The sequence below is a fragment of the Melanerpes formicivorus genome, unplaced genomic scaffold (assembly GCF_026170545.1).
Source record: "Melanerpes formicivorus ecotype bairdi unplaced genomic scaffold, bMelFor1.0.p_v2 SCAF_105, whole genome shotgun sequence".
In the NCBI taxonomy this organism is placed as follows: Eukaryota; Metazoa; Chordata; class Aves; order Piciformes; family Picidae; genus Melanerpes; species Melanerpes formicivorus.
The window spans coordinates 679,277-688,815 of record NW_027142457.1 but is presented as its reverse complement, the minus strand read 5'-3'; positions in this window follow the sequence as shown (position 1 = coordinate 688,815).

The following is a 9,539-nucleotide window of genomic DNA, read 5'->3' as shown; positions in this document are numbered from 1 at the left end:
GCACTGGGTGCTTTAATAGTGTTTGACTGGAAAAGTTCCCTGTTTGTTCATCAGAATTCAGTTTCTTTGATACTAATTTTCCTCACAGCGGCTGGCATGAGGTGATGGTTTGGGTTTGTTCTGGAAACAGTGTTGATAGCACAGGGATGTTTTAGCTGTTGCTGAAGTCAAGGCCTTTTCTACTCCTTACTCCAGAGAGCAGTCTGGGTTTGCACAAGGAATTAGGAGGGGACTAAGATGAGACATCTGACCAGAGGGATATTCCGGACTACATGATGTTATGCTGAGCATATAATGCTGGAAGAAGAAGAAGGAGGAAGAAAGGAGGGAGAAGCATTAAAAGTCCATCTGTCCTGGAACCTGCTGATGAGAAGTGGTGAATGTGTCTCTTTTGCTTTGCTTGTGTGTACAGATTCTGCTTTACTTATGACAAATATTCTCAACACACAAGTTTTCTCCCTTTTCCTCTTCCACTCCACTCCCTCATCCCACTGGGGCAAGTGAGTGGCTGGCTGTGTGGGGTTTAATTGCTGGCTGAGGTTAAACCATGTCACTTCCCTGTTATAGTGGGAGGAAACTATGAGACCCCAGCAATGATTTCATTTTCTCTGTGCTGTGGGAATAGGAGGCTTAAAAAGTGCCATAAGAAGATGTTCTAAAGATTTATTTCTTTCATGGAACATTAACAACCAAATTAGTCTGGATGCAGCAGAAAGGAGTCCTGGAGGTTTTCTTGTCAAATTAGGCAGCTTACCACACTTTGCTGAGTAACAGAAGTAAGCTGGGCAAGGGTTTTCTTTTTAATAGAGCTGAGAAAGAACAGGAAAAAAATAATATTACCTTTTTTATTTTGCTCACAGAATCTGCTTCCAGATGATTGAATTCCCACTGTTTGTTCAGCAGTTCCCAGACTGGAATGATTAACAGGCAGAACCAATTATTCTCACAGGAGCGTGCATGGTGACTCTGAGTGCCTGTCTTCAAGCTTTCTGCATAACTCCAGACAAGTGGTTTTGCATTCATTCTTTCATAGCCACCTCTCAGGAGCTCTGGGTTAAACAGAAAAAAGATGTGGCTAACATCACCACTGTGGAGCTAAGTCCCAGAGAAACACAAAGCTGGAGGTGGAAGTGGCATCGCTTTGACTTACACATAGTTGGGTGTATGGGTAGAGGTGGAGCTCCTGGGTGACTTCCATATAGCAGCTGAGCTTGAGTGCTGGGTCTGTGTAACCATCTTAAGGCAAACCTGATTAGCAGAATAACTTTGCCTTAAAATAGCTCAGTGCTATAAAAAAAGGTGTTTTGCAAAAGACTGGTCCTAGAATATTAAGTTTGAAGGTGAAATGTAGGTATTGAGGAAGCTGTTGATGGCCATTGGCACCCAATAGGACTGGGTGAGATTATTTGTCCAGTACAATGGTGCATGTTTGCCACTCTGAGGTCATTTCTGAGGTCATTTAGGCCACACCTTGAGTCCTGTGTCCAGTTCTGGGCCCCTCAGTTTAGGAAAGATGTTGAGTTGCTGGAACATGTCCAGAGAAGGGCAACAAAGCTGGGGAGGGGTTTGGAGCACAGCCCTATGAGGAGAGGCTGAGGGAGCTGGGATTGTTTAGCCTGGAGAAGAAGGAGGCTCAGGGGAGAACTTATTCTGTCTACAACTACCTGAAGGGAGGTTGTAGCCAGGTGGGGCCTGGTCTCTTCTCCCAGGCAAGCAGCACCAGAACAAGAGGACACAGTCTCAAACTGCACCAGGGGAAGTTTAGGCTGGATGGTAGGAAGAAGTTCTTCATAGAAAGAGAGATTGGCCATTGGAATGTACTGCCCAGGGAGGTGGTGGAGTCACCATCACTGGAGGTGTTTAGGAAGAGACTGGATGGGGTGCTTGGTGCCATGGTTTACTTGATCAGATGGTGTTGGGTGATAGGTTGGACTCAATGATCTCAAAGGTCTCTTCCAACCTGGTTTATTTCTATTCTATTCTATTCTATTCTATTCTATTCTATTCTATTCTATTCTATTCTATTCTATTCTATTCTATTCTATTCTATTCTATTCCTATTCTATTCTAAGTGCAAAAGATCTGGTATGGTGGGGAGAAAAAAAAAGTTCAAGGTAATGCAGGAGTTTGGAAAGTTCTAGGAAATGCTGCAGAATTTCTTGATGGAGACCATCATGTCTTGGAAGATGATTACTTATTACTGCTGATGTGTTTTGCTCCAGACTGTCTCCTGTCAAAGCAAATGCTGGGCTGTCTCTCTCAGGAAAATAAAACTGCCCAATATTAAAAGATTGTGCTGTTACAAGAAGCTTCTCAGAAAACACCACCAAGAAGCAATCAGGAAGGCAGCCTGATGATAGTCCTGGGACTAAAGGTGCTCTTTAGCTATTGCTTATCATGGGCAAGAAACCTATTGACTGTATTTATATTTCCATTCCTAGAAATCTGAAAGCCAGCAGTGAAATTCTGCATCTGCTGGAAAATTGATTGACTGATCTGTGGAAACACTCTTCTGCTGTGAACTTGTAACATACTTGGCAAAACCACTATTAATCAGCCAAACAAGGGGCAGGATGCATTTTAGGGGTACATATGTTTGAATAGAATAGACCAGACCAGGTTGGAAGAGACCTTCAAGATCATCGTATCCAACCCATTATCCAACACCATCTAATCAGCTAAACCATGGCACCCAGCACCCTATCAAGTCTCCTCCTAAACACCTCCAGTGTTTGTGACTCCCTCACTTTTTATCTAGAAGAAGGTTTTTTAATGAAAGGATGCCCTTATCTAAATGTTTCTGTATTAGTCTCAAAACCAGCATTAATGTACTACCCCTTCTAGTAGGTAAGTGACCTTTCATGCTCTCAGAGCATCCTCAGAGGTGATGCTTCTTCCCTCTGGTTTTAATCATGGTGCAAGAAGTGTGTGTGGCAGGGAGGGGAGCAGCATGGGCAGCTTTATGCTCAGCAGTGGGCCGTGGCACCAGCTGAGGAAGGAGCTGGTGGTGTGCCACAGGCAGCACAACTCCTGCACAGGGATTAACGTAACAGGCCGCCTTCCCTTTGCCAGTCCTGCTCCAACTCCTGTCTTTTGCTTCAGTGAAAAAACAAAGGACAGAGACATGCTGGAGCAGTTTGCAAAGAACTGTACCTCAGGGAAGGACTCACATTGGAGAACTGTCTGCCATGGGAGGGATCCCACACTGCATCAGAGGAAGAGTGTGAGGAGCCTTCCGCTTGAGGAGGAAGGAGCAGCAGAGACAACTTGTGATGAACTGATCTCATCCCCTGTCCCCCTGTGCTACTGGGAAGGAGAAGGTAGAGAAAATTGGGAGTAAAGATATGCCTGGGAAGAACAAAGGGTTGGAGGGAAGGCTTCTTAAGATTCAGCTTTTATTTCTCATTACCCTACTCTGATTTGATTGCTAATAAATTAATTCTCCCCAAGTTAAATCTGTTTTGCCAGCTGTGGCACTGCACAGCTGGAAGCATCTGCCAAGCTGGAAGATGATAGAATCATAGAATCAATACAATTGGAAAAGACCTCAGAGATCATCAAGTCCAACCTGTCACCCCAGACCTCCTGGCTACTAAACCATGGCTTCAAGTGCCACATCCAATCCCTTTTCTGAGCACCTCCAAGGATGGTGACTCCACCACCTCCCTGGGCAGCACATTCCAATAGCTAACAATTCTCTCTGTGAAGAACTTTCTCCTCACCTCCAGCCTAAACCTCCCCTGGTGCAGCTTGAGACTGTGTCCTCTTGTTCTGGTGATGATTGCCTGGGAGAAAAGACCAACCCCCTCCTGGCTACAACCTCCCTACAGGTAGTTGTAGACAGCAATAAGGTCTAGGAGAGATTAGGGCAGGCAACAGCATTCATGTGTCTGGTCTGTTGCTGCCTACCTACTATTTGCTAAACATTTATTTTCAGAGCAAAACCTGAAGGGTGTTCTATTTTAGCCCCATCACCTACTTTTATTACTGTTAAAGGCTGGGAATAAACTCAGGCAGGGTCTAGAGGGTCATATTTTTAGTGTGATTGCTTGGGGAAGGAGAGGAGCGCTGCAGAATGCTCTCTCTTGCCCCTGCAAACACAAACAGGGGTCAAAATCTGTCAGGGAGTAACATATTTCTGGGTTAGCATGACGTTAACAGCTTTTAATGAATTTGTAAACTGCCTTGTGGTTTGGTTTGATATGAGCATTTCACACGGCCTGGGTGCTTCAGCCTCACAGGAACCCTCTGAGGTATAAAATGAATCATCGCTTTAATAAACACAGGAGAGGAATGGAAATCTGCTGCCTAGCAGGGAAGGAGCTGGTGGAAGGGAAAAGCTGCCTTGTTATTCACACAGCTGATCTGAAGGCAGAAGTCCTTTCAGAAAAGCATTGTGGGGGGAAAGTGGAGTTAAAAGTCAATGGGGAATTAGGAGGTTAAACGTGAGCTGGGTATGGGTTTGCTCCGTTAAATCTGGGTTCAGATGTGTTGTGCTTTTCCCTCTGTTGAGTCGTCTCTTGCTGTCCACATGGCAGGACTACAATGACTTTGCTGGGGCACCAGACCAATTTAGCATGGCAAATCCTACAGATTTCTGTGGCTTTTTCATGAAGTCTTTTCCAGCTCAGCGTTCTTCATGTCCCCAGTGGAGATAGAAACATTTGTGTAGCAAAAAGGAAGGTGAACTTCTTCAGTAGATGTGCAACAATGGGCAGATAAGGTAAGGATAATGTGAGCCATACCCAGAGGTTTCCAGCTTGGTAAACAAGATAAACTGGATGCTTTAGACCTTCCTACAGATTCCCACGACACTTTTCCCCCTGTTAGCTAATCTCTTCCCTTCCTCTTTTCCAAAAGATCCCATTTCTGTTTGTTTCCCCTCCCCACTCAGCTGCAAGAAGCCAACCCTCCCATTAAAAGCCTTGAAATGCTGCACTTCTTTTTTTCCAAGTCTGATAACTGCTTTCTTTCTGATTTTCAATTTTCTAGTTGACAACATGCCAGAAACCTTCTTCAGGGAACACTAGGTATGGCTGATTATGACAGCTGACAGAAAGAGTTCCTGCCTGTGCTCTCACTTTGGTAAACAGCGAACAAAGCTCACCCCATCCCGGCAATTAGCAAACACTGAGGCACTAAGAGGCAGCCCTGAGAGCTGTGCTTATCACTGGAAGTATTGCTGTGTCAAACCTGTAAAACTCCTTGCTCTGAGAAAACTTTTCTAGGAGGTTTCCTCAGGGAAGGGTATAATTTGTAGTGAAAGCAAACACAGAAGCCACCAGAAGGGCTGGAGTTCAGGTGCTGCATGTTTACTGGGGGAGCAGCAGACAGAGAGGCTGAAAAGGAGTATAGAATCAACCAGGTTGGAAAAGACTTCAGAGATCATCAAGTCCAACCTATTACCTACACCTCCTGACAACTAAACCATGGCTTCAAATGCCACATCCAATCCTCTTTTGAACACCTCCAGGGATGGTGACTCCACCACCTCCCTGGGCAGCACATTCCAAGGGCTAACAACTCTCTCTGGGAAGAACTTTCTCCTCACCTTGAGCCTAAACTTCTCCTGGCACAGCTTGAGACTGTGTCCTCTTGTTCTGCCACTGGAGTACTCAGGTACTGTAACCTGTGCCCTAGAAGTTATGTCCTAGTCAATGGCTTCATCCCTAGAGTGGACTAAATGAAATCTCTCAACAGTTTCCAGTTGTGCAGACCTCTTCTCTGGAGAGATGAGACCCAGGAACAGCTCATGCCTTGGGGAGGGCTGGGGGATGCTTCAGACAAGCTATGTTATCTCAGGGGGTTGTGAAGGCAGAACACTCAGTCTTGTAGGTGGGCTTCTTGGAAAGTGGACCCTGTCCAGGCAGTACCAGACCTGCTGTGTTAGAACCAAACATCTGAGGCTGTGTGTGTGGCATGGAGCAGGAGAGAGGCTATGACACTGTACTGCTCTGCTCTAGGATACAGCTCTGCTGGAGGAGGAGTGCAGGATGGGGCCCAGCTGCAGGAGTGTCTCACCAAGCGTGGGTGGCTTGTCAGGTCAAGATTTGAGGATTTTTCTCTCTCCCTGAACATTTTCAAGTGGTCTCGGTTTTGTTGCTACAAATTGAATTCTCATGTTTCAGACAGCTTGAGCACCTGCTTTCAGCTGAAAAGAGAGTTCTCCTCTTTTTATAGTTCTTTATCTCCTTCCTCTCTGCTTTGTTAATAAGAGTTCATGTAGGCAATGCTTTGATCTGAGATGTGATGAGGAAAGAATTCGTACTTTGGCGTACCATTATGCCGAAGCACAGGGCATAAGAAATGCACAGATGCTAGCTCTGTTCCACACCATATTGTTGATTTGCTTTCAAGAAGTGAAGCTAAATAGTATCCATGGGAAACTTGCATTGGTAGGAGCTGGCTGTGAATTCCAAATTCCCTTTAAATGGAATCAATTGGTCTACTTGAGGCACTTACCAGAAAACCAGCTAGCAATACTTTGTCCCATATCAAGCCTGAAGCCTAACTCTTCACTTAGCAACTCCAAGAGTGGGAAAGATGAGCCTGCAGGTATCCTGAACCAGCATTTGGTAAACTGGAGCTTGCTCCCAGACACTCTCACAGAGACCTGTTGGAACAGGTTGCCCGGGGAGGTGGTAGAAGTCTCATCCCTGGAGGTTTTTAAGGCCAGGCTGGATATGGCTGGATGTAGTGTGAGGTGTCCCTGCCCATGGCAGGAGAGTTGGAACTAGATGATCCTTGAGGTCTCTTTCAACCCTAACAATTCTATGATCAAAGAAACCAGGTGGGCAAAATTTGCAAGGTAGTTCCTAGCAAGATTAATTTGGAACTGCTGAGGCAGCTGACTCCCTGAAGGAGCTGGATGCCAGAATGTTCTAAAAGTAACACTGGAGGCGTATCTGCTTTCTCAGATCCCTTCACAAAGATGGTCTATAGGTTTTAAGTCATTTCACAGCTGTAAGGGTACCACCTCTTTTGGCTGAAGAAACCATCTGACTGTGATGAGCAGGACTCCTCCACCTGGGGTGTGTGGCTGCAGGAAGAACTAGTTGGGAAAGAGAACCAAGACCTAATATCATAGAATCAACAAAGTTGGGAAAGACCTCAAAGATCATCAAGTCCAACCTATCACCCAACACCTCATGACTACTAGACCATGGCACCAAGTGCCACATCCAATCCCCTCTTGAACACCTCCAGGGATGTGGACTCCACCACCTCCCTGGGCAGCACATTCCAATGGCTAACAACTCTCTCTGGGAAGAACTTTCTCCTCACCTCCAACCTAAACTTCCCCTGGTGCAGTTTGAGACTGTGTCCTCTTGTTCTGGTGCTGGTTGCCTGGGAGAAGAGACCAACCCCTTCCTGGCTACAACCTCCCTTCAGGTAGTTGTAGACAGCAAGAAGGTCTCCCCTGAGCCTCCTCTTCTCCAGGCTAAGCAACCCCAGCTCATTTAGCCTCTCCTCACAGGGCTGTGCTCGAGGCCTCTCCCCAGCTTTGTTGCCCTTCTCTGGACACCTTCAAGATTCTCAATGCTCTTCTTAAATTGAGGTGCCAAGAACTGGACAGAGGACTCAAGGTGTGGCCTAACCAGTGCTGAGTACAGGGCACAATGACTTCCCTGCTCCTGCTGGCCACACTATTCTTGAGAGACTCGTAGAGACTGAGCCATGAGAGAAGCCTGTTTGAACAGATGGCAGTCTTGCATGGCTCGAGCACTGCAGTGATGGGCTGGGGGTAAGTGGGCTCCTAGAAAAATAGATCAGATTATTTAAAAGCTGATTTTGTAAGTAACCCAATAACACCAGAAGTAAAGGTGAGGTTAGAGCCAACATATGATGCGAAATGGTGTGTTTGCATAACCTGATAACTTCTGGAGCATCAGTTCCCTGCACAGGGCAAGCTGTGGTTCAAAAGCCTTTGCAGTTAAACAGAAGTTTCCTTCTGTGATCAATGCTTAGGACTGAAATGGTGCTTGAAAACAACACAGCAGCTTGGGCACTTCTGGTAATTGCTTGAGCTGAACAAGTATCTTATTCCTTTTTAAGAAATGAGTGAAATAAAAGTTAACTACCTTGATATTTGTTTAAAATGCAGTAAGGCACATCTCCTTGAGGGCTCCTTCTGGTGTTTATTCTCCTAAATGCTGATGAGTTATTTAGTTTGCCGTACATGTTCTTTTCATTTTTTCCTCCCAGTTCTTCAGAACTGCATAATTTGATACAACATTTTTTTCCCCCCTCTCCTTTAGGAGTGTTTCTGCCATATGTTGTAGGTGCCTGCAACAGTTCTGATGTGTTGTATGTGCAGCTTTTGATCTTTCCAAGCACTGAGGTGGCTGTAGATCTATTTTGGGTAACCCTGAGGTGTTCTGTAGGCATGCTGTGAACCTTCACTCTTCAGTTTTATATCCTCTCTCACACTTGGTTATCCTTCATATGGTGAGTGAGAATTCTGAAATAAGAATCCACAGGTAGTCATTTCCTCAGGGTCCATCTCACATTTCTAAGGCAAAGGCATGTCAGACCGCTCTTTGTTTTAAGAAGCAAGGGATTGGTAGGGTGTTCTTCTGGAACGGAAAAACTCACACAGTGGTTAGCAGAAAATGGGTTCTGAAAAGCTACCAGATTCTTATTTTGAGAAAAGAGATTTGTCTTGACCTGCAGTGTGAGGCATGATGTTGAAGCAGCTGCTAGATCCCCTTTCTAACTCCAGCAGTTATAGAATAGAATTAACCAGGTTGGAAAAGACCTTCAAGATCATCAAGTCCAACCTCTCACCCAACACCATCTGGTGAACTAGACCACAGCACCAAGTGCCCCATCCAGTCTCTTCTTAAACATCTCCAGGGATGGTGACTCCACCACCTCCCTGGGCAGCACATTCCAAAGGCCAATCTCTCTTTCTGGGAAGAATTTCTCCCTAACATCCAGCCTAAACCTCCCCTGGTGCAGCTTGAGACTGTTAGCTTTGCTCTGCAATCTTGTTTTCCCCTGATCTGTGCTGACTGATTGGCTTCAAGGGCAATTTCTCAGTGCACAAGAAGCCCTCTTGGTCCATCTGCTCCTCAGTTTATCTTTCTATTATTTTCTTTCAGATTCTGGCTCTTGTTGTTTTAAAACACCTAAATGCTCAGAAATTGGCAAACTCTCCTTCCTTCTTTGCTACGAATTCCCCAAACGTAGGAGGTAAACTAATTCAGCAGATTAAGCAACTACATTTTGAGAGAATTTGGAGAAGGCTTTGCTCCACACAAGAACCAGGATGCCAGTGTTTGCTCTTCAGCCATCTGTTATGTCTCTTGGTGATTAAATTCTCAAAGATCCTGGTGATGTTCAGTTGATTTGTTGATTTCTCATGTCTCTCCATACCATGTTATCACAGAATCACCGAGGTTGGAAGAGACCTCAAAGATCATCAAGTCCAACCTGTCACCACAGACCTCATGACTAAACCATGGCACACCTTGAGTACTGTGTCCAGTTCTGGGCCCCTCAATTTGGGAAAGATGTTGACTTGCTGGAAGGTTTCT